This window comes from Chlamydotis macqueenii, unplaced genomic scaffold, assembly GCF_036417535.1.
Source record: "Chlamydotis macqueenii isolate bChlMac1 unplaced genomic scaffold, bChlMac1.mat HAP1_SCAFFOLD_301, whole genome shotgun sequence".
Lineage (NCBI taxonomy): Eukaryota > Metazoa > Chordata > Aves > Otidiformes > Otididae > Chlamydotis > Chlamydotis macqueenii.
This window is the reverse complement of record NW_028239166.1, coordinates 145525-173355: the sequence shown is the minus strand read 5'-3', so window position 1 is coordinate 173355 and position 27831 is coordinate 145525. Positions and strand designations below refer to the sequence as shown.

The 27831-nt window shown below is 52.3% G+C and overlaps 2 long non-coding RNA genes across 3 annotated transcripts; both read left to right on the top strand.

The window, feature by feature from the left end:
• Window positions 1-450: 450 nt before the first annotated feature.
• LOC147596042 (uncharacterized) lies at window positions 451-5645 on the top strand. Its single transcript, XR_015261651.1, has 3 exons — window positions 451-746; window positions 839-1019; window positions 5319-5645. It is a non-coding gene; the product is annotated as an uncharacterized LOC147596042 (long non-coding RNA).
• A 10633-nt stretch (window positions 5646-16278) lies between these two features.
• LOC147596041 (uncharacterized) lies at window positions 16279-18055 on the top strand. Of its 2 annotated transcripts, none has more exons than XR_015261650.1 (3): window positions 16279-16509; window positions 16725-16826; window positions 17944-18055. It is a non-coding gene; the product is annotated as an uncharacterized LOC147596041 (long non-coding RNA). The 2 variants fall into 2 exon arrangements; XR_015261649.1 differs by lacking the exon at window positions 17944-18055 and adding an exon at window positions 17666-17732.
• Window positions 18056-27831: the final 9776 nt, after the last annotated feature.

Here is a 27831-nt window from a genome sequence, read left to right as displayed (position 1 = left end):
TTTCTTCTTAATTGTTAAACTGTTTTCATCTCAACCCGCGAGTTTCCTCACTTTCACCCTTCTCATTCTCTCCCCCTCCCACGGGGACGCTTTTTGGTACAGAGGCCACAAATGTCACTGCCCAGGCTGCGCGGGGGGAAGGGGCAGCCGTGCCCCGGGAAGGGGTGACCGGCTGCGGACGGCGCGAACGGGAGGGAGGAACCGGCCGTGGCTCGTCCGGCTGAACACCCAGGACCGGAGCGGTGGGGGGCTGCTGCCACCTGGTGACGGAAAGCGGGAACTGCAGCTCGGGAGTCGCGCATGCGCAGTGCTCTGCCCTTCTCCCGGCAGGCACTGTGTTCGGACTTCGGACTGCGCATGCGCCCGGGAGCAGCATGGCGGTGTGCGGCCGGCGGGTCCCGGCGGCGGTGACGGGTGAGTACCGAGGGCACCCGTGAGGTGAGCGAGCCCCTTTCGTGGCTGCAGCGCTGTCTCCTGCCCGCCCGGGGAGCCTCAAGCCGCCCGCTCGGAGCCGAGCCGGGCGAGGGCAGCCCCGGGGAGTGACCCGAGAGCAGAGAGAAGGGAAGAGGGGCAGGAGGGGGCCCCCCCTCCCGGGCGGAGACGCCGGGCACCTCCCCAGCTCGCCAGAGCTCCCCCCGAGCCTCCCCCGGCCCCGTGCAGCTGCCCGCCGCTCCGGCGCGTCCCCTGAAGCCTGTCCCGTAGCACCGGGCCACGCCCTGCCCTGAAGGCTGCGAGGGGGGACCTCAGTGTATCTGGAGAATCCCCTGCGGCAGCAGGCGCTCCGGCCAGGGGCCGCGTGCGGTAATAACGGTCGCTGCTTCTTCTTTCCCTCTCCCAGAGGCCGTGGCTGTCCGTTCCTCCCTTGGGAATGCTGTTGACTGCACTCGCCTCAGGCTTGTGTGGGCTGTCTCTGCCCGGCCGCGCTCTCCTGGCGGTGCGGGAGCGAAAATGAACGGATGGAGCGCTTACTGCCTGTGGAGAGGAGCTGCTGCAGCTGAAGCTGGAGAGGCCACAGAAAGGTAAAGAAGAAGAAGAAACCAAAGGCCAGCCAGCCAGCAGCTGCCTCCCGCTGCAGGCCAGAGAGAGCCTAGCCTGCCTCTCCGGGTGAGGAAGGATCCCTCTTTGTACTCTTCAGCAGGCCAGACCGCCAGTGCGCACTGCACAGTCTGTACGTGGAACCTGAAGCACGGTACGGCCACATAGCGCGCGAGCGAGCGAGCGTGGGTGGGTGGCTACGTGTCTAGGAAGCTTTTTGTCTAAGAGCTGTAAGACACCCACGTATTCTCTTAGGTGGAGGACAGCCAAGTGGTCGGAGTTACAGAAGAGGAGAGAAGCAGAAAGCAGCATCTGACCTGTCAGATTCTCCCAGCAGTGCCGGGAGTGAGAGCTGTGGTGAGTCCCCGGCCCCTGGGGCTCTGCCTCCTCTCTTGTGCGTCCCTGTCCTTCCCTGCCGCTCCCGTGACCCCTACCTTTCCCAAGCTGCTGTGATTTGTTGTTGTTGTTATTGTTTCCTTCTACCTCTCCTCTTCTGTCTGTTCTTGTATGCTCTTCCCCCTTTCTCTCTCCCTTTAAATCTCTTGTTCTACCGCTTCCTTTTGTTTTGTATCCCTGCACTTTTGTTCTGCTCCCTTTCCTTCCTTTGTTTGTCCTCTGTCTCTGTCCTGCGGCCCATTGCTGTTTTTGCCTTTTCCATCTCTTTGTCCTGATCTGCATCCGTCTTCTCCCCCCAACTAATTTCTCCAGTCTGTTTTCTGGCCTGCTTTTCTTTGCGCCTCTGCATGCCTGCCCTGTGCCTCTGCCTTTCTATCTCACTCTTTCTTTTCTTATCTTTCTTTCTCTATCTCTTTGTCTTGCGTACTGTCACTGTTTTTTTTTTCTGTTCTGTATCTCACTGTCTGTGACCTCCTCTGTGCCCCTGGATGTGTTTGCAGCCCCTGGGTGCAGAGCTGATGGCTGAGGACAGGCACAGGGAAGGGGGTGATGTGCTGTGGGGCTTTGGCAAGGGCCCCTGCTCCTGATGGGCTCCAGCTGGGGCTGGAGGTGGGGCAGCCCCAGATGGGTCCAGTGAGGCAGAGGGTGGGCCTGGCCCTGGCCCTGGCCCTGCTGTATGAGGGGCCTCCAGCTGTAAAGGGGGCCGCCTGGGCATGGCTGCTGGAGGGGACTGAGGAGTGAATCACAGGCAGGTGCCTCCAGCAAGGAGTGGCTGGTCCATCTGAGCCCTCCCTGACAGAGCAGACACCAGGACGCAGTGCCAGGAGCTCCGTGCCTCTGTCGGCCACGTGTGCGAGCCACCACGTTCTGCTACATTTGTCATTCAGCCCTGTCCAGAACGTAGCTGTGGTAGAAGTTAGATAGCATGCATGGTCTTGCTAGAAATGAAGCCTGGAGCATTTGTTTTCTTGTAGGAAGCTAAAGCAGGTGGTTTTTGATAATGTTGTCATTGCATGTAATGACATACTTTTCTAGTTAGCTTGGTATGACACCTATTTTTTTCTACCTACACCCCAGAAAAAGTAAGTTGAGCTTTGCGTCTCTCAGCATCTGAAGCACCACGAGCGGCAGTTGCGGCGTCGGACTTCTTGGCAATGAGTGGAGCCGGTGAGCAGAGCACTGCGGCGCTTTTGAGGAGGAGAGTGCCATAGAAGAGATTGGTGGTAAGTGGTGTGATGTTGAAGGGCGGTGCTGTTTGGTAGGTTTTATTTTTGGGGTTTTTTTTTTTGCAGATGGTGATGAGGAGCTGGGCGAGGAAGCGCCATCTTAGTTAGCATGGGGTTGTTCTTTTGAGGATGGAATCTGATTTCTGGCCATTTGAGAGCTAAGTTGAGGGACCACAGCCGAGGAGGGAACAAGGCTGAAAACTGCAGGGAGGGTGTAGTAAATTGATGGGAGGAAGAGGGCTCCCTGGGAACAGTCTCTCTCGGGAAGGTGAAGGGGGAGACGTTACTGGTCAGTGTACGCTGGGCAAGAGTGTTGCAGCCTGGGGCGGTCTGCCTTTTATGCAGTCTCTAGGCTGGATAATGTTTGTGGGCCTGTAGAGGCGCTGGCAAGGGCCGGCGAGGAGCAGCACGAGCTTTCAGTGCTGGCACTTTTGGTGTGGCAGCAATCGTCTGACGTTCGTTATTTTGAGGCCTTTTTTCCGGTGGGTGGCCGTGCGGAGTTGACAGTGAAAGCGGGAGCACTGGCGTCCAGGAAATCCCAGAGCCCTCCTCTGCTCGGAGGCAGTTCACGAGGACAGAAGTGTTGCTGTGCTCCTTAACAAACAAATATTCAACTTGGCACATAGAGGGTGAGGAGATCTCGGCTGTACTTAGGGTTGAGAAAATGTATGTAGGCATCTGTGTCTGTCCCCTGCCTGTATGTAGGACAGCGGTTCGAGTGAAACTAAAGCTGCCAATGAGTCAAAAAAAGGCCTGGGTGTCTGAAAAATGCAAAAGCTTTAAAGGCCGGTATCAGCAGCTGTACCAAAGGTGCTGCAAGATACTCTGTCCTTCACGTGGTTTTAGTCCTGAGAAACCTCGCCCCAAAAGGAAGAGTTAGATTCCTGCCTAGCTTCAAACTAAGGGGTTTTTCCCTCTCTCTGCTGAATGTCTGCTGCCAGCGTTTCACCGTGGTCGCCCTTTCCTTGGCCGTGAAAGTACGAGATGGATGGAAAGGAGCCGCAGCGGTCTGCAAGTACAAGGTACGTCTGCGATGCGTGACTGCATTTTTCCTAAGGGACTTGCCGCATGGATTTTAGAGTGAATGTTAAGAATGTGGTGATTTTCCTTCTGTAGTCTTTTAACTAAATATTCAGACACAGGACAAATCAAATGAGGTGTGGTCTGGAGCATAGTCTGGCCATGGGAAAAAAAATATTCTGGACAAGGAAAAAAAAAAAAGCCACTCAATTTGGGGATAGTTGGTGTGACCCAGTGGGAGACGGAGGGGTTCTCGCTGGGGATTACGCAGTGTGGGTCCATTGGCCGGTGTGGGTCATCTCGTGCAGGTTATGCCGGGTGAGTTACGTGCTGTGGATTGTCCTGCGTGGACTCCCTGCTATAGGTCATCCTTACGCACCTTTCTTCCCGCACGTACCCCTTGTCCTTGCGTGTCCGTCTCTCCCTCGTATCCGTCCCCACTGTCCCGCTCTGTGTTTCTCAGCCCTCCTGACGCGTGGATCAAACTCTACAACTCGGAGAGAGTTATAAAGCAGGCATGTTTGTTTGGCACCGGGTGCGTGGGGGATTGCTTCTCCAAAAGCACGCACACTGACAGCACATTTTACCAAAAATGTATCCGGTGCAGGTACACACATTCCTAGGATTGCACAATACAGACATACATGTGCATAAGCGAGGCGGGGTTATTAAAAAACCACTTGCGTTAGCATTTCAGATCTGTCTCTGGTGGTCGTTTACTTCTTCAGGGGTCTGATCTTCCTCTAGATGAACTTCAGTCATTCACCCATGCTCTCCTTTCACTTGGGGATTTCAGCAGTTTCTGAACGACTCCTGTTATCATGTCCTTTGCTTGACATATTAGTCCTTGACTGAATACCAGTTTCTTGACAAGTACCAGTCCCTGATAAGCTTAAGTGAGTTTCAAGGCAAAGAGGATTGTTAGGCATTGTCTAGCAGACAGTTAGTCTCCTAAATCAAGCAGTATGCAGACAGTCAGTCTTCTAAATCAAGCAATATTTAGCAGACCGTTAATTCCCTGTATCACTTGCAAATGCTTTTCACTAAAACACCCCCCCACCGTGTGAGGTTTTCCTCCCTTGTGAGTTTTTTTTCCCCTGTGTTTTGCCCGTTGCGTGCCCTGCACTCTTGTTTTGTGTCCCTGTTCGACGCCCCCCTTTTTGGCGCTGCCTCCCCATGACCCCTCTGTCTCGGTATCCTCGGGTTGCTGCCTGTGTTCCCCAACTTACCCAGTGCCCCCACCCCCAACTTTTATGGAGATTGTTTCCATTCTAAAATGAAAACACTCTAAATGTTTTCATTAGAAACTTACAAGTGTGTTCATTTGTATCAGTTTTGCATGTCTTGGGTTTTCTTTTGCTGTATTTTTTTTTTTTGTTCCGCTTTTCCTTACCAGTGGTGGTTGTTTTTTTCCTTAATATTAAACTGTTTTTATCTCAAGACCCAAGAGTTGTCACGTTGACCTTTCTGAGTCTCTCCCCATCCCACAGGGTCGGGGGCAGTGAGCGAGCACAGTTGCTGGCTGGGGTTAAACCGCGGCACAAGGTCAGCTGCAAGCCCTGCCTGGCTGATGCTTTAGGCTGTCGATGTCATTCCTAGTGTCTTGACAGTTTGTCTTTGTTCTTTGTCGTTGCTTTTTAGTGCCTTTTCCTCTGCTGTTTTGGGCAGCAGTGGTTGTGGAGCCGCTCCAGGTAGCCACTCTCTCAAGGGCAAGGGGGTGGCAAAGCCGCAAGCTGGTGCGCAGTCCGGTCGGACGAAGGCAGCCACCTGTCACTGTGGATCGGTATTCCGGAAGACGTAACTGAAGGCCGTCTGACCGGCAGCTGCCTGTGCTGCGTGCAAGAGACAGCCTGCCTCTCTGGGTGAGGAAGATCCCGTTTTGAAGGCCGCAGCAGGCTAGATCGCCAAAGAGCGCCGCAGGGTCTGTACACATAATTTAAAAAGGGGGCACGGTCAAGTACTGGGTGAGCGAGGCTGCGTTTCTAGGGAGCTTTGTCTCCTAAGAGCTGTAACGCATCCCCCTCTTTTCTTAGGTTGGGGACAGTCAAGCAACTGGAGTGACAGAAGAGGAAGGGAAGAGCAGAGAAAGAAGGGTCTGAACTGGCAAACCCTCCCTGGAGCGCCGAGAGCTGCGGTGAGTCCCGGGCCCTCGGGGCCCCTTCTCCCCTCCTCTCCATCCCAGGGCCTCCTTGGCCCTCCCCCAGCTGCCTCTCTTTCCCTTTTTCTTTCTCACGCTGCTGTGATTTTCTTGGCTTCCCTGTATCTCTCTTCTTGTTCTATTCTTTTTTTGTTTTCTCAGTCTTTCTCTTTCCCCTTCTCTCTCTTCTTGTACAGCACCCTTTCTTTTTCTATCTGGGCTCTTGTTCTCCCCTCTCCTCTTCCTTTTTTCCACCCTCTGGCTCTGTCCTGCAGCCCATCGCTGTTTTTTCCTTTTATTTCCCTTTGTGCCGTTCTGCATCCTTCTCTTTTTTTCTTTGCAGTTTCTCTGGTCTGTTTTCTGGCGTTTGTTTCCTCCCTGTGCCTGTACGTGCCGCTCTGAGTCCCTGCCTTCCTGTCTCTCTCCTCCCTTCCCTTTCTTGCTTTATCCCTTTGTCTTGCTTGGTGTTGCTGTTTTTCTTCCATTCTGCCTCTCACTCCGTCCTGTTCATCTCTTGCTGTCTCTGGGCCTTCATGCTGTTCCCTGGCCCTTTTTATTAAGTTGATGTGCCTTTGTAGCTCTTTTGAGATCTATCTTTATCTCTCCAACCCCTGTGGCTCTCACAAGTGCATGCTCTCTCTCTTTCAATGCTTTTTTGTTCTGTCTGTCTTGCTCCCTGTCTTGTCGTTTCTTGCTATATCCCTTTCATAGAATCATAGAATCACATGGTTGGATGGGACCTATAAGATCATCTAGTCCAACCGTCTTCCCACTACCATTGCTGCCACAGCTACTAAACCATATCCTGTAGCTTCTCATCAAGCCACCTCTTGAACACTGCCAGGGACGGAGACTCCACCACCTCCCTGGGCAGGCCGTTCCAGTGCCTGACCGCTCTTTGGGAGAAAAAGTTTTTCCTCAAGTCCAATCTAAACCTCCTCTGGTACAACTTGTGGCCATTTCCTCGGGTCCTGCTTGTTGCCTGGAAGAAGAGGCCAAACCCCTGTTCATCACAACCTGCCTTCAGGAAGCTATAGAGTGCAATGAGGTCCCGATCCTTGCTCATATTCATGTTCTTCTCTGTCCTGCTGTCTATCCAAGGTTTTTTTCCCACCCCCATCTCCGTCTGGCTGCTGCCATTTTTTTTCTCTGCCTTCTCCCTTGTCCCTCTTTCTGTCTCTTTTCCTTGGTCAGTGTTTCCCCCCCCGCCATTTTGTCCCGATCTCACTCCTATTCCTATTTATTTTCCTCTTTTTGTCCTTTTCCTCTGCTTCCTTCCACTTTATTGTCTGTTTGTTTCTTTCTCTGTCCCGTTTGCTCTCCTGTCTTTTCTAACTGTGCTCCCCTGTACAGCTGGGTGTCTCTTCTTTCCTTTCTCTTTCCCTCACTGTTTTTTTCCTTTTCTGGTATCTCTCTCCCACTGCCTATCACAGTTGATTTTTCCTCCAGAGCTGTCCTGCTCTCTGTCCTTTTATTCTCTCTCTGTCATTCTGTGCTGCTCCCCGTGGTTGTTTTCTAATTTCTCCCTCTCGGTCCTGCAGGCCATTGCTTGTATTCATGTTCTTCTCTGTCCTCCTGACAATCTAAGGTTGATGGTTTTTTCCCATCTCCATCCTGCTGCTGCTGTTTCTTTTCTCTGCCATCTCCCTGTCCCTCTTTCTGTCTCTTTTCCTTGGTCAGTTTTTTTTTTTCCCTTTTTTGTCCAGATCTCACTCCTATTTTTTCCTGGTTTTGTCCTGTTGCCCTGCTTCCTCCTACTTTATTTTCTGTTTTTCTCTCTGTGTCCCGTTTGCTCTCCTGTCTTTTCTAACTGTATTCCCCTGTTCAGCTGGGTGTCTCTTCTTTCCTTTCTCTTTCCCTCACTGTTTTTTTCCTTTTCTGGTATCTCTCTCCCACTGCCTATCACAGTTGATTTTTCCTCCAGAGCTGTCCTGCTCTCTGTTCCTTTATTCTCTCTCTGTCATTCTGTGCTGCTCCCCGTGGTTGTTTTTTAATTTCTCCGTCTCGGTCCTGCAGGCCATCGCTATTTTGTTTTGCTTCCGTTCCCGTGCCCTGCTTTCTGTCTTTGTTTCTCTTTGCCTTTGTTCAGCCTCCCAGCATTTTTTCCTTTCCCATTCCATCTCTCTGTCCTGCTCCCTATCCCTCTTGCTGTCCCAAATCTGGGTTTGTTTACCCAGTGCGCAGTACGCCAGGCTTACGCACGGAGCAGAGGTATTTATTTCTGTAATTTCTGCACAGCGATGGGTGCTAGGGGCTAAACCCACAAAGCTAGCCCACCTGCTTGTAATGCTCAGTTTAAATTCTACATTCTCTGTCTTGCAGCTGCACGCTATTTGATTGTTTCCCCTCCATCTCTCTCTGCCTGCGGCTCCCTATCTGTCTGGTAAGCCGTCACTGTTATTTTTTTGTTTCTCCATGTCACTCTGTCTAGCTTCTCAGTCCCCGTTTTTTAATTCTTCCCTCTTCCCTGTATGCCAGTCGTGTTCCTATTATTTCACATTGTGTTCTGCCTGGTCCTCTGTCCGTATTTATCCATTGCTCCCTCTCTGCCCTGTGGCCTGTCGCACTTGCCCATTTAATTTCTGCCTCTCTCTCTGTCCAGCTCCCAGTCTCTGGTTTTCCATTTCCTCCCTCTGTGCCCTCTAGCCTGTCGCTTTTCTCCTTTATCCAGCTTGCCGTCTCTGGCTCCCCGATGCACCTGATTTTCCATTCTGCCCCTGTTCTTTCTGTATGCATTGCTACACTGTTTGTTTTTTTTTCCAGCTCTCTCTTTTTTTCAGGCTCCTTGACCCTATTTCTTAATTCTTCCCTCTCTGCCCTCTAAGCATGCAGCTGTATGATTTGTTTTGTGTTGTCCCCTTGCTGTCACCTCTTCTGTCCAACCTTTGATGTCCTGGCGTCCTGTCCCTGTTGTTTCACTGTTGTTTCATTCCTCCCTCTCTGCCCTGTTCTTGTTATGGCTTTAGCTTTCTCCATCTCTCTCGGTCTCGCTTCCTGCACCTAGTTGTCTTTACCTCCCTGTCGTACTGCCCAGCTCAGGTTTTTCCTGCATCTCCATCCTGCTCCCCATCCTTCTTTGCTGGTCTCTGTCCCGCTCCCTCTCCCTCTTTCTGCTGCCTCTCTTCCTCTCTCCACTGCTTCTTTGCCCACCTCTGTCAGGCTCCCTGTCCTTCTCTGTCCCCATCCTTCTCTCGCTATCCTGTTTCCTGCCTCGTGCTTTCTCGCTACGCCCCTCTGTCTTGCAAGCTGCCTCTCTTCTCTTCTCTTGTAGTGTTCCGTGCCCTGCTCTTTGTTTTTAGCAGCCTCCAAGTGCCCAGTGCCCCCCACCCCCAACGTGAGTTGCCACGTAAGGCGCGCACGGTTTTGGTGGGACTACCCCCCTGTGCTGCCCAGCGCTGAATAAACATACCTACTTTACAATCTTACAGATTGTGGAGTCCGTTTTCCGCACGTCAGTTTGGCGAGCCAGCCAGGAGGATCTCTGCTTGGCTGCGGGATCGACTGCGGAGCGGACGCCCCTACGCGCGCCCCGAGCACTTTCCTCGGAGGAGCCTCCGCTGCCAGCCGCTCACCGCAGGAGCAGACAACGACCTCCTGAAGCCGCGGACCAAACGGTATGTTTAATGGTAGGGGCCTGTAAGTCGTACGCGTGGCTGGGGCAGCTGGTAAATCGCGCAGAGACGTCTGGCGTGCAGCATAGTCCCCGTTGGTTGGGTACCCAGGTTAGTTTGGAGCATCAAAGGGGACTCGCTGACCGATAGAGCGGCCGCTAGCGATCTTGGGGGTAGATCGAGCGAGTCCGAGGTAACCGCTGCATCCCATTGCTGGGAGCCAGGATGGACCTGCTGATGATCGGTACATGAGAAGCAGGAGAAGGGTAAGCGGGCCTCTTTAACCCGGATTTGGAGATAGTTTAACATCAGTAGGTGAGTTTGTTCTTGCAACCATTTTGCAGCTGCTTTAAAAGGCTGGTATGAATGAGGGATCCCTGTGCTGTATGGTTAAGAGAGTGTGGTTGAGTGATTGATTGTAAGTGTGGTGTGGAGGAGTGAAATAGTTAGTCTAAATTTGAATCATTCATTGAGAGCCTCTCACAGAGGAAATATAAAATGGGCAACACTCAAGGGGGAATATTAAGGAAAAGCCCCCTGGGCTGCATACTCGCCCACTGGAAAGATATTGCCGGGGGTGGAGGTACGGAAAGTAAAAAGACTCTTATTAAATATTGCAATCAGTGGTGGCCATTGTATAAGTTAGAGGGTGAAGTCAAGTGGCCGTTCAATGGAACGTTGGATTACAATACTTTGTTGCAGCTTATGTTGTTTCTTAGAAGAGAAGGGAAATGGGACGAGGTGTCGTATGCAGATATGTTTTTTACCCTACGAAATCACCCAGAGTGGCAAAGGGACTGTGGGATGATATCCCCGCAGGACCCTATGGTACTCGCACTCGAACGGGAGAACAAGGGGGGTGGGGGCAGGTTAAAAAGGTGCTGTTCATCATGCAGCATTGGGCAGAGGTGTACGAAAGCAGATAAAGTACGCCAGGTTCCAGAACAAGATTTAAGTGATTTGTTTAAACCTCCCCCCCGATCACAGGACCAGGACGCAGACTCGGGAGGGACATCGAATCCCCCTGATAGCCCTGTATCTTCCCGTACTAGACAGAAATCTGCTCCGACAATCTTACAAGCACCCCTCCGGGAGGCGGTGGGGCCGGATGGCGGAACAATGTTAATTAAAGTACCCTTCTCCACCGCTGACTTGGGAGAGTGGAGAAAAATTGCTACAGATTACAGAAGCGATCCGGTAAGTGTGGCTAAACATTTCCAGTTCATTGTAAAACAACATAATCCGGACTGGAAAGACATACAGCTGCTATTAGAATACATGACTGAAACGGAGAAGCAGTTGATTTTAAAAACGGCAGGAAATCTAGCCGAGGATTATTGTAAAGTTACCGGGGGAGATGTTAAGGAACACTTCCCCCTCCAGGACCCGAAATGGGAGGTAAACAGGTCAGTACATATGGAAAGATTGCAGGAATATCAGGAGTGGATTTCGAAGGGGATGGAACGGGCAATCCCTAAGACTATAAATTGGTCAGCCTTATATGCAATTAAACAAGGTCCTTCCGAGTCTCCATCTGAATTCCTGGATCGACTGAGGGATGTGATGCGTCGTAGCACGCCGCTGGACCCGGGGTCTGAGGTAGGGATACAGCAACTAGTTTCTCTGCTCTGTTCCTGGGTCAGTCTACGGGGGACATAAGACGAAAGCTTCAAAAGTTGCTTTTTCCTGCGGAAAGCAGGAATTTAGAGATCTTGCTGGATGAGGCTTGGAGAGTGTTCAGTAATAGAGAAGAAGGGTATCGGCAGGGACAAAGAAGGTTGGTGGCTGTCGTTCGGGGAGATGGGGAGTGGAGAGGTAGGCGAAATCAGCCTCGGTTGGGGTTGGAAAAGGATCAGTGTGCAATGTGCAAGGGCTTTGGCCACTGGAAAAAGGAATGCCCAAGGAACAAGAAAGAAGGCCGGAGGATCCCGGCGAATGTGAGGATAGCTCATGTGATAGAAGACTGACGGGAACCTGGGGAGTCTACCCTAGCGGATCCACTGGTTATAATTAAGCTAGGGGAAAAACAACAACAAGTAGAATTCTTAGTAGATACAGGGGCAACATATTCGGTTCTGAATCAAGCTTTGATGCCCCTGGGAAATGATTATGTCATGGTAAAAGGAGCGACTGGCCAAAGTGAAAAGGCATATTTTTGTAAGCCTCTAAAATACAAATTGGGAAAACAATGGGGTATCCACAAATTTTTATATATGCCCAACTCCCCGAAAGCACTTTTGGGGAGAGATCTATTGGAACAATTGGGAGCAAAAATTATATTTGAAAAAGGAGAAATTACTCTGGAGGTAAAAGATCAGCAATATATTCAGATATTGAGTCTCACCTTAACCAGTCTCCCCTCAGAAGGAAAAATTAATGAGGAAATCCTAAACCAAGTGTACCCGGGGGTATGGGCTACTGATGTACCTGGAAGGGCGAAAAGTGCTCCACCTGTTGAAGTTAAGGTTAAGGAAGGCCGACGACCGGTAAGAATTAAACAATATCCCCTAAAGAAGGAAGACAGAGAAGGAATCCGGCCGGTGATAGAAAAATTTCTACAGTTAGGACTATTAAAGGAGTGTGAGTCAGAATTCAATACCCCTATATTACCTGTTCGGAAACCCGATGGGTCATATAGGGTGGTCCAAGACTTACGGGCGGTGAATAAGATAACTGAGGACCTCGACCCAGTAGTGGCCAATCCATATACCCTGCTGACTGTGTTGACACCTGAACTAATTTGGTTTACTGTTTTAGATTTGAAGGATGCTTTCTTTTGCCTCCCTCTCCATGAAGCCAGTCAAAAATTGTTTGCGTTCGAATGGGAAAACCCTAAAAGTGGTCGGAAGACCCAGCTCACTTGGACGGTGTTGCCACAAGGATTTAAAAATAGTCCTACCATTTTTGGGAATCAGCTTGCAAAAGACTTAGAATCCTGGGAAACCCCATCTGGGGAAGGAAAATTGTTGCAGTATGTAGATGATATCCTGATTGCCACGAAAACAGAGGAAGACTGTATGGCATGGACGGTGAGTCTGTTGAATTTCTTGGGACTCCAGGGATACCGTGTCTCCAAGAAGAAAGCCCAGGTAATGCAGCGTAAAGTGAATTATTTGGGCTATGAAATTAGTGCGGGGCAGAGAACTTTGGGACAGGCCCACAAAGAGGCAATATGCCAGACTCAGAGACCTCAGACAGTAAAGGAGTTACGGACTTTTCTGGGAATGACCGGGTGGTGCCGATTGTGGATCTATAATTATGGACTGCTTGTTAAACCACTGTATGCTCTGACAGCTACTGAGCAGAAGCACCTTGAGTGGAACAAAGAGACCGAACGAGCCTTTGAGCTACTGAAAAAGGCGTTGATGTCGGCCCCGGCCTTAGGACTCCCAGATGTGAGTAAGCCGTTTCTTCTTTTCTCCCATGAGAAACAGGGTATTGCCCTGGGAATATTAGCACAAGATCTGGGTCCATATCGACGGGCAGTTGCCTATCTCTCTAAGCAGTGAGACGCCACTGCAAAGGGTTGGCCTGGATGCCTACGGGCGGTTGCAGCTGTGATACTGAACATACAGGAAGCCCGAAAGTTTACCCTGGGCCAGAAAATGACTGTTTTGGTGTCTCATACAGTATCAGCAGTACTGGAAGCAAAGGGGTGGGCACTGGCTCTCTCCACAAAGGTTCCTGAGATATCAAGCTGTATTAGTAGAACAGGACGATGTGGAAATCGTGGTCACTAACATTGTCAACCCAGCTTCTTTTCTCGGTGGGAACACAGGAGAACCAGTGCACCATGACTGTTTGGAAACCATCGAAGCAACATATGCAAGCCGCCCAGACCTGAAGGATAGCCCCATGGAAAATGGGGAAAACTGGTTCACAGACGGGAGCAGTTATGTCTTAAATGGCAATCGACACGCGGGATATGCCATCACTACCAGCCAGCAGGTAATAGAGTCAGGGCCTTTGCCCATGAACGCCTCCGCACAGAAGGCAGAAATAATTGCCCTAACCCGAGCCCTGGAGTTGGCCCAGGGCAAAACTGTGAACATTGACACGGACTCAAAATATGCCTTCGGAGTTGTGCACGCACATGGAGCAATCTGGAAAGAAAGAGGACTATTGAACTCCCAGGGAAAAAATATCAAACATGCAGAAGAAATTTTGAAGCTACTAGAAGCTGTCCAGCTCCCTGAGAAAGTGGCAATTATGCATATTAAGGCACAGCAGAGAGTGAGCTCCGATTTGGAGAAAGGGAATGAACTGGCGGACAGAGAGGCAAAACAAGCGGCCAAAATGAAGGTGAGAATAGAAGGGGCTCTAATTCCTGATAGGCAAATCTCTCTAGAAGGTAAGCCAGAATATACCAAGGAAGATCAGAAACTTATCACAGACTTGGAAGGGTCATATAATGAAGAGGGGTGGGCTTATACCCCACAGGGAAGACTAATTATTCCCTCTTGTTTACTGTGGCACTTGATACGGGAGGAACATAGAAAAAGGCATTGGGGAACAGAGGCTCTGTATAAACATTTGATAAGGGAAATCGTGGCTAGAAACTTATATACTACAGTGAGAACAGGTGACTCAACAGTGTGACCTTTGCCTCCAGACTAATCCAAAAAATACTCCCAAACCAGAAATGGGCCAGATTGGGAAGGGCAATGGGCCTGGACAACAATGGCAGGTTGATTTTACAGAACTTCCAAGAAAAGGGGGGTATCGCTATTTGCTGGTATTAACTGATACCTTTTCAGGTTGGCCAGAAGCGTTCCCAACTAGGACAGCCAAGGCTCGGGAGGTAACTAAAGTGTTGGTACAAGAGAGAATACCACGTTTTGGGGTTCCAGCAACCATATCCTCAGACAGAGGACCACATTTTGTCTCAAAAATAGTGCAACAAATCAGCCACCATTTAGGTATAGATTGGCAACTTCATACCCCGTATCGCCCTCAGTCGAGTGGCCAAGTAGAGAAAATGAATCACTTAATCAAACAGCAAATTGTGAAATTGGGACCAGAAGCAAACTTAACGTGGCCTCAGTCACTCCCTTTAGCCCTTCTGCGTATACGAACGAGACCAAGGGCAAAGGAAGGACTGAGTCCCTTTGAAATTTTGTATGGACGACCCTATGGAATACAGAGGGGAATGTCTACGCAAGCTGGGGATGAAATTATGACTTCCTACATGGTGGCATTGGGCAAACAGCTCAATAAAATTGGAAAGCATGTAATTGGGACCCGGGGAAGAGGTCTAGATGAACCTGTGCATGATATACAACCTGGAGATGATGTATATGTAAAGTCTCTTGCAGAAAAAACCTTGGAACCACAGTGGGAAGGACCATACCAGGTACTCCTCACCTCCTTTACAGCAATCAAGATCAGAGAGCAGAATGCCTGGATACACCACACTAGGGTAAAAAAGGCACCACAAAAACTCTGGACTTCTGAAGTTCAGGGACCCCTAAAGCTTAAACTGAGAAGGTAGAATGTGGATTAAGGTTTGTGTAATCCTGGTAAATCTACAAATGATGAACATAGCTGGCAGTAAAAGAATTTACTAATTTTCTAGAAAAGGGGGGACTGAGAGAAGGAGTGAAAGAAATCTTAATAGATATGGCATTGATTAATTATTGCTGTGCATCCTAAGGAATCAAGTTGATAAATAGTGCTTAATGTTTTGTTAACTACTTGCTTAATAATTTGCTAACCATTGTGCAAACTATTTGAAGCAGAAAGTCTTGCAATTCTTCACGAAAGACAGTTCCCGGTAAGGACTAGGGGGGTCGCTTCAAGAACCAGCTAAAACCGACCCTGCAGCTTGAATGAAAGCCAAGGGATAACTGAGTTTGCGCAAGAACAAAAGGTTACTAGCGGTGACGAAGAGGAGTCACCTGCCTTCATCCCCACGACCCCCGACGACCACCATCAGGAGGCACTGCGCAAGCCCAGACAGGAGGAGTTTATGAAAATGACCCCTTGGGACTAATTTTAATACGAAGCGGGGATAGGTCATGCATATGTCTAGGCGTATTGTGAAACTTGATGTATATGTAACATTTGGTTGTATAAATTTAAAGTGAGTTGCCACGTAAGGCGCGCACGGTTTTGGTGGGACTACCCCCCTGTGCTGCCCAGCGCTGAATAAGCATACCTACTGTACAATCTTACGGATTGTGGAGTCCGTTTTCCGCACGTCAGGAGGAACCGGCCGTGGCTCGTCCGGCTGAACACCCAGGCCCGGAGCGGTGGGGGGCTGCTGCCACCTGGTGACGGAAAGCGGGAACTGCAGCTCGGGAGTCGCGCATGCGCAGTGCTCTGCCCTTCTCCCGGCAGGCACTGTGTTCGGCCTTCGGACTGCGCATGCGGCCGGGAGCAGCATGGCGGTGTGCGGCCGGCGGGTCCCGGCGGCGGTGACGGGTGAGTACCGAGGGCACCCGTGAGGTGAGCGAGCCCCTTTCGTGGCTGCAGCGCTGTCTCCTGCCCGCCCGGGGAGCCTCAAGCCGCCCGCTCGGAGCCGAGCCGGGCGAGGGCAGCCCCGGGGAGTGACCCGAGAGCAGAGAGAAGGGAAGAGGGGCAGGAGGGGGCCCCCCCTCCCGGGCGGAGACGCCGGGCACCTCCCCAGCTCGCCAGAGCTCCCCCCGAGCCTCCCCCGGCCCCGTGCAGCTGCCCGCCGCTCCGGCGCGTCCCCTGAAGCCTGTCCCGTAGCACCGGGCCACGCCCTGCCCTGAAGGCTGCGAGGGGGGACCTCAGTGTATCTGGAGAATCCCCTGCGGCAGCAGGCGCTCCGGCCAGGGGCCGCGTGCGGTAATAACGGTCGCTGCTTCTTCTTTCCCTCTCCCAGAGGCCGTGGCTGTCCGTTCCTCCCTTGGGAATGCTGTTGACTGCACTCGCCTCAGGCTTGTGTGGGCTGTCTCTGCCCGGCTGCGCTCTCCTGGTGGTGCGGGAGCGAAAATGAACGGATGGAGCGCTTACTGCCTGTGGAGAGGAGCTGCTGCAGCTGAAGCTGGAGAGGCCACAGAAAGGTAAAGAAGAAGAAGAAACCAAAGGCCAGCCAGCCAGCAGCTGCCTCCCACTGCAGGCCAGAGAGAGCCTAGCCTGCCTCTCCGGGTGAGGAAGGATCCCTCTTTGTACTCTTCAGCAGGCCAGACCGCCAGTGCGCACTGCACAGTCTGTACGTGGAACCTGAAGCACGGTACGGCCACATAGCGCGCGAGCGAGCGAGCGTGGGTGGGTGGCTACGTGTCTAGGAAGCTTTTTGTCTAAGAGCTGTAAGACACCCACGTATTCTCTTAGGTGGAGGACAGCCAAGTGGTCGGAGTTACAGAAGAGGAGAGAAGCAGAAAGCAGCATCTGACCTGTCAGATTCTCCCAGCAGTGCCGGGAGTGAGAGCTGTGGTGAGTCCCCGGCCCCTGGGGCTCTGCCTCCTCTCTTGTGCGTCCCTGTCCTTCCCTGCCGCTCCCGTGACCCCTACCTTTCCCAAGCTGCTGTGATTTGTTGTTGTTGTTATTGTTTCCTTCTACCTCTCCTCTTCTGTCTGTTCTTGTATGCTCTTCCCCCTTTCTCTCTCCCTTTAAATCTCTTGTTCTACCGCTTCCTTTTGTTTTGTATCCCTGCACTTTTGTTCTGCTCCCTTTCCTTCCTTTGTTTGTCCTCTGTCTCTGTCCTGCGGCCCATTGCTGTTTTTGCCTTTTCCATCTCTTTGTCCTGATCTGCATCCGTCTTCTCCCCCCAACTAATTTCTCCAGCCTGTTTTCTGGCCTGCTTTTCTTTGCGCCTCTGCATGCCTGCCCTGTGCCTCTGCCTTTCTATCTCTCTCTTTCTTTTCTTATCTTTCTTTCTCTATCTCTTTGTCTTGCGTACTGTCACTGTTTTTTTTTTTCTGTTCTGTATCTCACTGTCTGTGACGTCCTCTGTGCCCCTGGATGTGTTTGCAGCCCCTGGGTGCAGAGCTGATGGCTGAGGACAGGCACAGGGAAGGGGGTGATGTGCTGTGGGGCTTTGGCAAGGGCCCCTGCTCCTGATGGGCTCCAGCTGGGGCTGGAGGTGGGGCAGCCCCAGATGGGTCCAGTGAGGCAGAGGGTGGGCCTGGCCCTGGCCCTGGCCCTGCTGTATGAGGGGCCTCCAGCTGTAAAGGGGGCCGCCTGGGCATGGCTGCTGGAGGGGACTGAGGAGTGAATCACAGGCAGGTGCCTCCAGCAAGGAGTGGCTGGTCCATCTGAGCCCTCCCTGACAGAGCAGACACCAGGACGCAGTGCCAGGAGCTCCGTGCCTCTGTTGGCCACGTGTGCGAGCCACCACGTTCTGCTACATTTGTCATTCAGCCCTGTCCAGAACGTAGCTGTGGTAGAAGTTAGATAGCATGCATGGTCTTGCTAGAAATGAAGCCTGGAGCATTTGTTTTCTTGTAGGAAGCTAAAGCAGGTGGTTTTTGATAATGTTGTCATTGCATGTAATGACATACTTTTCTAGTTAGCTTGGTATGACACCTATTTTTTTCTACCTACACCCCAGAAAAAGTAAGTTGAGCTTTGCGTCTCTCAGCATCTGAAGCACCACGAGCGGCAGTTGCGGCGTCGGACTTCTTGGCAATGAGTGGAGCCGGTGAGCAGAGCACTGCGGCGCTTTTGAGGAGGAGAGTGCCATGGAAGAGATTGGTGGTAAGTGGTGTGATGTTGAAGGGCGGTGCTGTTTGGTAGGTTTTATTTTTGGGGTTTTTTTTTTTGCAGATGGTGATGAGGAGCTGGGCGAGGAAGCGCCACCTTAGTTAGCATGGGGTTGTTCTTTTGAGGATGTAATCTGATTTCTGGCCATTTGAGAGCTAAGTTGAGGGACCACAGCCGAGGAGGGAACAAGGCTGAAAACTGCAGGGAGGGTGTAGTAAATTGATGGGAGGAAGAGGGCTCCCTGGGAACAGTCTCTCTCGGGAAGGTGAAGGGGGAGACGTTACTGGTCAGTGTACGCTGGGCAAGAGTGTTGCAGCCTGGGGCGGTCTGCCTTTTATGCAGTCTCTAGGCTGGATAATGTTTGTGGGCCTGTAGAGGCGCTGGCAAGGGCCGGCGAGGAGCAGCACGAGCTTTCAGTGCTGGCACTTTTGGTGTAGGCGTCATCCGTACGGTCAAGGAGCACGGCAGGTTACTCGGTTGCTGTAGCTGCCCTGTCAAAGGGCAATAGTCAGCAGCGCAGTCCCGATCGGGCTCTTTTATGGCGTTACAAGTCTAAATCATCGACCCATCGTGTCTCTTGAAAGTTTAGGGACCACCTTCTTATCTGGCGTCGTTCTCAGCTGCGTGAGCAGCTCTGTTCTCTTGCTGTCCATTTTCATGGACTGGGACTTCTTCCCTGCATCCCGATGTTCTCTAGGTCTTGGGTGCAGGCTTCTTGCGCGTCCATCCTCTCTCGTTTGAGAGTAAGGTCTTGTTAGGGGCTCTGATGTTCTACTCTTGGTCTGGCTCTGCCACAGTCTCCTGTTATTCATGTCACGGTCCTGCAGGTCTTATTTCTTGGCGATATTTTTCCATCTGGTGGTCATTCTTCTTGCAGGTAACTTTTTGACCTTTGAGGTGTGTTGTTTGATGTGGTTTGTGTATTGTCTGTCTCTGCATGTGTGTGGTTGGCTGGAGCTGCCCTGACTGGGGGGTGTGTAGAGTCAGGGCTAGGTGGATTGGTGATAAGTCACTAGACTTATTGTGGTGAAGCAAGGGTAGAGTGAGTGCTTTTTGAGGGAGTAATTGTTTTCCATGTTACTAGAGGTCTAGCTGTGAAGTGTATTAATGCTTAGTGTGTGGTGTTGTGAATTATGTTAGGCAGAGCAATCTAAGCAGAAAAGTGGAGTAGAAGGGATTCTACCCCCTGTTGTGAGGTTTGATGGGTGTGTTTGTGGGCTTTTTCTGGGTTTCACTGTGGGTGGTTTTTTTTTTTTTTTTGGCTGTGGGTCCTGGATGGTGTGTCAGGTGATGGTTGTCTGCAAAGGCTGGGTGCAGAATAGGCTAGGGGGTGGGGTTATTGCTGGTATAGTGGTGTGGTTTTGGTTTTATTTTATTTAGTGGGGTTTTTCTTGTGTGTGTGTTTGGGGGGGTGGGTATCTTTTATTTGTTTTGAGGCTTGTGATTTCTTGTGATTTTTGGGGAGCATTGCAGCCATAGGGAGATAGTGGGTTACAGCAGGCTCTTGGGAGCATCGGCTTGCCAGAGTGTGAGTGTTGGTATGTGTAGTGAGTGAAGTTGTAGTGTGTTTTGAGTGTTTGTAGTTTATTTGTGAGTGGGTAGTAGGTTTCTTGTGTTTGGTTTTAGGGTGTGTGTGACAGAGTTTTCCTTTTCAGGCAGTTAGACACATACACAAAAAAAAATTTAAATAAAAAAAAAAAGTTGGGGAATACTTACTCTTAAAATTTTTTCTTTTATTTTCTTCTAGCTGGGCTTTTATTTTTTTCCCCAGTCCTGGCTGCTCTGCAAGGCAATGATCATCACCAATGTTTGGGGGCAGAGGTCAGGCTCAGGCTGGGGTTTTTTTGCAGGGAGGGCTATTTTTTTTTGAGGCCTCTGGGAATGCTGTTCCCAGGGAGAGCGAAAGGTGCAGGGTGGTGGTGTGTGGGAGGAGGCTGGTGCTAGAGTGAGGCTGGAGAGTGTGAGATGTGGGTTTTAGTTGGTAGGTGTATGGGTGGTGTGTTTTGTAGACATCTGGTAGTGGTTGAGTATGCAGTGTGTGAGAGTGTGTGTGTGTGAGAGTGTGAGCATGCCAGAGAGCGAGAGCGAGAGAGAGAGCTGTGTGTTCGTCAGGGAAAGCCCGGAGCCCCGATGTCTGTGGTGCTGTAGATGCGCGGCCAATGGCCGGTGAGGAGCAGCAAGAGCTTGACTGGCTGGCACTTTCGGTGTGGGAGCAATCGTCCGACGTTCGTTATTTTTGGGGGTTTTTTTCAGTGGGCGCCCAGGTGCAGCTGGTGGTAAACGTCGAAGCCCTGTTGGTCAGGGAAAGCCCGGAGACCCGATGTCTGTGGTGCTTTAGATGCGCTGGGAATGGCTGGTGAGGAGCAGCAAGAGCTTGACTGGCTGGCACTTTCGGTGTGGGAGCAATCGTCCGATGTTCGTGATTTTTCGTTTATTTTTTTCAGTGGGAGCCCAGGTGCAGCTGGTGGTAAACGTCGAAGCCCTGTTGTTCAGGGAAAGCGCAGAACCCCGATGTCTGTGGTGCTGTAGATGCACTGCCAAAGTCTGGTGAGTAGCAGCAAGAGCTTGAGTTGCTGGCACTTTCGGTGTGGGAGGAATCGTCCGACGTTCGTGATTTTTCGGGGTTTTATTTCAGTGGGCGCCCAGGTGCAGCTGGTGGTAAACGTCGAAGCCCTGATCGTCAAGGAAAGTCCAGAGCCCCGATGTCTGTGGTGCTGTAGATGCGCTGGGAATGGCCGGTGAGGAGCAGCAAGAGCTTGACAGGCTGGCATTTAAGGTGTGGCAGGAATCGTCCGACGTTCGTGATTTTTTTGGGGTTTTTTTTTCAGGGGGCACCCAGGTGCAGTTGATGGTAAATGTCGAAGCCCTGTTGGTCAGGGAAAGCCCGGAGCCCCGATGTCTGTGGTGTTGTAGATGCGCTGGGAATGGCCGGTGAGGAGCAGCAAGAGCTTGACTGGCTGGCACTTTCGGTGTGGGATCAATCGTCCGACGTTTTTGATTTTTCAGGGATTTTTTTCAGTGGGCACCCAGGTGCAGCTGGTGGTAAATGTCGAAGGCCTGTTGGTCAGGGAAAGCTCGGAGCCGCGATGTCTGTGGTGCTGTAGATGCGCTGGGAATGGCCGGTGAGGAGCAGCAAGAGCTTGACTGTCTGGCACTTTCGGTGTGGGAGCAATCGTCCGACGTTCGTGATTATTCGGGGTTTTTTTTCAGTGGGAGTCCAGGTGCAGCTGGTGGTAAACGTCGAAGCCCTGTTGGTCAGGGAAAGCCCAGAGCCCCGATGTCTGTGGTGCTGTAGATGTGCTGCCAATGGCCGGTGAGGAGCAGCAAGAGCTTGACAGGCTGGCATTTAAGGTGTGGGAGCAATCGTCCGACGTTCGTGATTTTTCGGAGTTTTATTTCAGTGGGAGACCAGGTGCAGCAGGTGGTAAACGTCGAAGCCCTGTTGGTCAGGGAAAGCCCGGAGCCCCGATGTCTGTGGTGCTGTAGATGCGCTGCCAATGGCCGGTGAGGAGCAGCAAGAGGTTGACTGTCTGGCACTTTTGGTGTGGGAGCAATCGTACGACGTTTGTGATTTTTCAGGGTTTTTTTTCAGTGGGTGCCCAGGTGCAACTGGTGGTAAATGTCGAAGCCCTGTTGTTCAGGGAAAGCGCAGAATCCCGATGTCTGTGGTGCTGTAGATGCGCTGCCAATGGCCGGGGAGGAGCAGCAAGAGCTTGTGTTGCTGGCACTTTCGGTGTGGGAGTAATCGTCCGACGTTCGTGATTTTTCGGGGTTTTACTTTCAGTGGGCGCCCAGGTGCAGCTGGTGGTAAACGTCGAAGCCCTGTTGGTCAGGGAACGCCCGGAGCCCCGATGTCTGTGGTGCTGTAGATGCGCCTCCAATGGCTGCTGAGGAGCAGCAAGAGCTTGTGTTGCTGGCACTTTCGGTGTGGGAGCAATCGTCCGACGTTCGTGAGTTTTCGGGGTTTTTTTTCAGTGGGCGCCCAGGTGCAGCTGGTGGTAAACGTCGAAGCCCTGTTGGTCAGGGAAAGCCCGGAGCCCCGATGTCTGTGGTGCTGTAGATGCGCTGGGAATGGCTGGTGAGAAGCAGCATGAGCTTGACTGGCTGGCACTTTTGGTGTGGGAGCAATCGTCTGATGTTCGTGATATTTCGTTTATTTTTTTCAGTGGGCGCCCAGGTGCAGCTGATGGTAAATGTCGAAGCCCTGTTCGTCAGGGAAAGCCCGGATCCCCGATGTCTGTGGTGCTGTAGATGGGCTGGCAATGGCCGGTAAGGAGCAGCAAGAGCTTGACTTGGCTGGCACTTCCGGTGTGGGAGCAATCGTCCGACGTTCGTGATTCTTCGGGGTTTTACTTTCAGTGGGCGCCCAGGTGCAGCTGGTCGTGAATGTTGAAGCCCTGTTGGTCAGGGAAAGCCCGGAGCCGCGATGTCTGTGGTGCTGTAGATGAGCTGGGAATGGCTGGTGAGGAGCAGCAAGAGCTTGACTTGCTGGCACTTTCGGTGTGGGAGCAATCGTCGGACGTTTGTGATTTTTGGGGATTTTTATTCACTGGGCGCCCAGGTTCAGCTGGTGGTAAACGTCGAAGCCCTGTTCGTCAGGGAAAGCCCGGAGCCCCGATGTCTGTGGTGCTGTAGATGCGCTGCCAATGGCCGGTGAGGAGCAGCAAGAGCTTGTGTTGCTGGCACTTTCGGTGTGGGAGCAATCGTCCGACGTTCGTGATTTTTCGGGGTTTTACTTTCAGTGGGCGCCCAGGTTCGGCTGGTGGTAAACGTCGAAGCCCAGTTGGTCAGGGAAAGCCCGGAGCCCCGATGTCTGTGGTGCTGTAGATGCACTGCCAAAGTCCGGTGAGTAGCAGCAAGAGCTTGAGTTGCTGGCACTTTCGGTGTGGGAGCAATCGTCCGACGTTTGTGATTTTTCGTTTATTTATTTCAGTGGGCGCCCAGGTGCAGCTGGTGGTAAATGTCGAAGCCCTGTTGGTCAGGGAAAGCCCGGAGCCGGGATGTCTGTGGTGCTGTAGATGCGGTGCCAATGGCCGGTGAGGAGCAGCAAGAGCTTGACTGTCTGGCACTTTCGGTGTGGGAGCAATCGTCCGACGTTCGTGATTTTTCGGGGTTTTTTTTCAGTGGGCGCCCAGGTTCAGCTGGTGGTAAACGTCGAAGCCCTGTTGTTCAGGGAAAGCGCAGAACCCCAATGTCTGTGGTGCTGTAGATGCGCTGGGAATGGCCGGGGAGGAGCAGCAAGAGCTTGACTGGCTGGCACTTTCGGTGTGGGAGCAATCGTCCGACGTTTGTGATTTTTCAATTATTTTTTTCAGTGGGCGCCCAGGTGCAGCGGGTGGTAAACGTCGAAGCCGTGTTCGTCAGGGAAAGCCCAGAGCCCTGATGTCTGTGGTGCTGTAGATGCGCTGGGAATGGGCGGTGAGGCGCAGCAAGAGCTTGACAGGCTGGCATTTAAGGTGTGGCAGGAATCGTCCGACATTTGTGATTTTTCGGGGTTTTTTTTCAGTGGGCGCCCAGGTGCAGCTGGTGGTAAATGTCGAAGCCCTGTTCGTCAGGGAAAGCCCAGAGCCCCGATGTCTGTGGTGCTGTAGATGCGCTGGGAATGGCCGGTGAGGAGCAGCAAGAGCTTGACTGGCTGGCAGTTTCAGTGTGGGAGCAATAGTCCGACGTTTGTGATTTTTCAGGGTTTTTTTTCAGTGCGTAACCAGGTGCAGCTGGTGGTAAACGTCGAAGCCCTGTTGGTCAGGGAAATCCCGGAGCCCCGATGTCTGTGGTGCTGTAGATGCACTGCCAAAGTCCGGTGAGGAGCAGCAAGAGCTTGAGTTGCTGGCACTTTCGATGTGGGTGCAATCGTCTGACGTTCATGATTTTTGGGGTTTTTTTTCAGTGGGCAACCAGGTGCAGCTGGTGGTAAACGTCGAAGCCCTGTTGGTCAGGGAAATCCCGGAGCCCCGATGTCTGTGGTGCTGTAGATGCGCTGCCAATAGCCGGTGAGGAGCAGCAAGAGGCTGACATGCTGGCACTTTCGATGTGGGTGCAATCGTCTGACGTTCGTGATTTTTGGGGTTTTTTTTTCACTGGGCGCCCAGGTGCAGCTGGTGGTAAATGTCGAAGCCCTGTTGGTCAGGGAAAGCTCAGAGCCCCGATGTCTGTGGTGCTGTAGATGCGCTGGGAATGGCCGGTGAGGAGCAGCAAGAGCTTGACTGGCTGGCAGTTTCAGTGTGGGAGCAATAGTCCGACGTTTGTGATTTTTGGGGGTTTTATTTCAGTGGGCGCCCAGGTTCAGCTGGTGGTAAACGTCGAAGCCCAGTTGGTCAGGGAAAGCCCGGAGCCCCGATGTCTGTGGTGCTGTAGATGCGCTGGGAATGGGAGGTGAGTAGCAGCAAGAGCTTGAGTTGCTGGCACTTTCAGTGTGGGAGCAATCGTCCGACGTTCGTGATTTTTCAGGGTTTTATTTCAGTGGGCGCCCAGGTGCAGCTGGTGGTAAACGTCGAAGCCCTGTTGGTCAGGGAAAGCTCGGAGCCCCGATGTCTGTGGTGCTGTAGATGCCCTGCCAATGGGCGGTGAGGAGCAGCAAGAGCTTGAGTTGCTGGCACTTTCAGAGTGGGAATAATCGTCCGATGTTCGTGATTTTTAGTTTATTTTTTTCAGTGGGCGCCCAGGTTCAGCTGGTGGTAAATGTCGAAGCCCTGTTGGTCAGGGAAAGCGCAGAAACCCAATGTCTGTGGTGCTGTAGATGCACTGCCAAAGTCTGGTGAGTAGCAGCAAGAGCTTGAGTTGCTGGCACTTTCGTTGTGGGAGCAATCGTCTGACGTTCGTGATTTTTCGGAGTTTTATTTCAGTGGGCGCCCAGGTGCAGCTGGTGGTAAACGTCGAAGCCCTGTTGGTCAGGGAAAGCTCGGAGCCCTGATGTCTGTGGTGCTGTAGATGCACTGCCAAAGTCTGGTGAGTAGCAGCAAGAGCTTGAGTTGCTGGCACTTTCGTTGTGGGAGCAATCGTCCGACGTTCGTGATTTTTCGGGGTTTTATTTCAGTGGGCGCCCAGGTGCAGCTGGTGGTAAACGTCGAAGCCCTGTTGGTCAGGGAAAGCCCGGAGCCCCGATGTCTGTGGTGCTGTAGATGCGCTGCCAAAGTCTGGTGAGTAGCAGCAAGAGCTTGAGTTGCTGGCACTTTCGTTGTGGGAGCAATCGTCTGACGTTCGTGATTTTTCGGAGATTTATTTCAGTGGGCGCCCAGGTGCAGCTGGTGGTAAACGTTGAAGCCCTGTTGGTCAGGGAAAGCTCGGAGCCCCGATGTCTGTGGTGCTGTAGATGCCCTGCCAATGGGCGGTGAGTAGCAGCAAGAGCTTGAGTTGCTGGCAGTTCCGGTGTGGGAGCAATCGTCCGATATTCATGATTTTTCGTTTATTTTTTTCAGTGGGCGCCCAGGTGCAGCTGGTGGTAAACGTCGAAGCCCTGTTCGTCAGGGAAAGCCCGGAGCCGCGATGTCTGTGGTGCTGTAGATGCACTGCCAAAGTCCGGTGAGTAGCAGCAAGAGCTTGAGTTGGTGGCACTTTGGTTGTGGGAGCAATCGTCCGACGTTCGTGATTTTTCGGGGTTCTTTTCAGTGGGAGCCCAGGTTCAGCTGGTGGTAAACGTCGAAGGCCTGTTGGTCAGGGAAAGCCCGGAGCTCCGATGTCTGTGGTGCTGTAGATGAGCTGCCAGTGGCCGGTGAGGAACTGCAAGAGCTTGACTGGCTGGCACTTTCGGTGTGGGATCAATTGTCCGACGTTTTTGATTTTTCAGGGTTTTTTTTCAGTGGCCAACTAGGTGCAGCTGGTGGTTAATGTCGAAGGCCTGTTGGTCAGGGAAAGCCCAGAGCCGCGATGTCTGTGGTGCTGTAGATGCGCTGCCAATGGCCGGTGAGGAGCAGCAAGAGCTTGAGTTGCTGGCACTTTCAGTGTGGGAGCAATCGTCTGACGTTTTTGATTTTTCAGGGTTTTTTTTCAGTGGGTAACCAGGTGCAGCTGGTGGTAAATGTCGAAGCCCTGTTGGTGAGGGAAAGCCCGGAGCCGCGATGTCTGTGGTGCTGTAGATGCGCTGGGAATGGCCGGTGAGGAGCAGCAAGAGCTTGACTGGCTGGGACTTTCGGTGTGGGAGCAATCGTCCGACGTTTGTGATTTTTCGGGGTTTTTTTTCAGTGGGCGCCCAGGTTCAGCTGGTAGTAAACGTCGAAGCCCTGTTGGTCACGGAAAGCCCGGAGCCCCGATATCTGTGATGCTGTAGATGAGCTGCCAATGGCCGGTGAGGAGCAGCAAGAGCTTGACTGTCTGGCACTTTCGGTGTGGGAGCAATCGTCCGATGTTCGTGATTTTTAGTTTCTTTTTTTCAGTGGGCGCCCAGGTTCAGCTGGTGGTAAACGTCGAAGCCCTGTTGGTCAGGGAAAGCCCGGAGCCCCGATGTCTGTGGTGCTGTAGATGCACTGCCAAAGTCCGGTGAGTAGCAGCAAGAGCTTGAGTTGCTGGCAGTTTCGTTGTGGGAGCAATCGTCCGACGTTCGTGATTTTTCGGGTTTTTTTTCCAGTGGGCGCCCAGGTTCAGCTGGTGGTAAACGTCGAAGCCCTGTTGGTCAGGGAAAGCCCGGAGCCCCGATGTCTGTGGTGCTGTAGATGCGCTGGGAATGGCCGGTGTTCAGCAGCTAGAGCTTGACTGTCTGGCACTTTTGGTGTGGGAGCAATCGTCCGACGTTCGTGATTTTTCGGGGTTCTTTTCAGTGGGAGCCCAGGTGCAGCTGGTGGTAAACGTCGAAGGCCTGTTGGTCAGGGAAAGCCCAGAGCCCCGATGTCTGTGGTGCTGTAGATGCGCTGGGAATGGCCGGTGAGGAGCAGCAAGAGCTTGAGTTGCTGGCACTTTCGGTGTGGGAGGAATCGTCCGACGTTCGTGATTTTTCGGGGTTTTATTTCAGTGGGCTCCCAGGTTCAGCTGGTGGTAAACGTCGAAGCCCTGTTGGTCAGGGAAAGCCCGGAGCCCCGATGTCTGTGGTGCTGTAGATGCGCTGCCAATGGCCGGTGAGGAGCAGCAAGAGGTTGACTGGCTGGCACTTTTGGTGTGGGAGCAATCGTCCGACGTTCGTGATTTTTCGGGGTTCTTTTCAGTGCGAGCCCAGGTTCAGCGAGTGGTAAACGTCGAAGCCCTGTTGGTCAGGGAAAGCCCGGAGCCCCGATGTCTGTGGTGCTGTAGATGCGCTGGGAATGGCCGGTGAGGAGCAGCAAGAGCTTGTGTTGCTGGCACTTTCGGTGTGGGAGCAAACGTGCGATGTTCGTGATTTTTCGTTTATTTTTTTCAGTGGGCGCCCAGGTTCAGCTGGTGGTAAACGTTGAAGCCCTGTTGTTCAGGGAAAGCGCAGAACCCCGATGTCTGTGGTGCTGTAGATGCGCTGGGAATGGGCGGTGAGGAGCAGCAAGAGCTTGAGTTGCTGGCACTTTCGGTGAGTGAGGAATCGTCCGACGTTCGTGATTTTTCGGGGTTTTATTTCAGTGGGCGCCCAGGTTCAGCTGGTGGTAAACTTCTAAGCCCTGTTGGTCAGGGAAAGCCCGGAGCCCCGATGTCTGTGGTGCTGTAGATGCGCTGGGAATGGCCGGTGTTCAGCAGCTAGAGCTTGACTGGCTGGCACTTTTGGTGTGGGAGCAATCGTCCGACGTTCGTGATTTTTCGGGGTTTTACTTTCAGTGGGCGCACAGGTGCAGCTGGTGGTAAACGT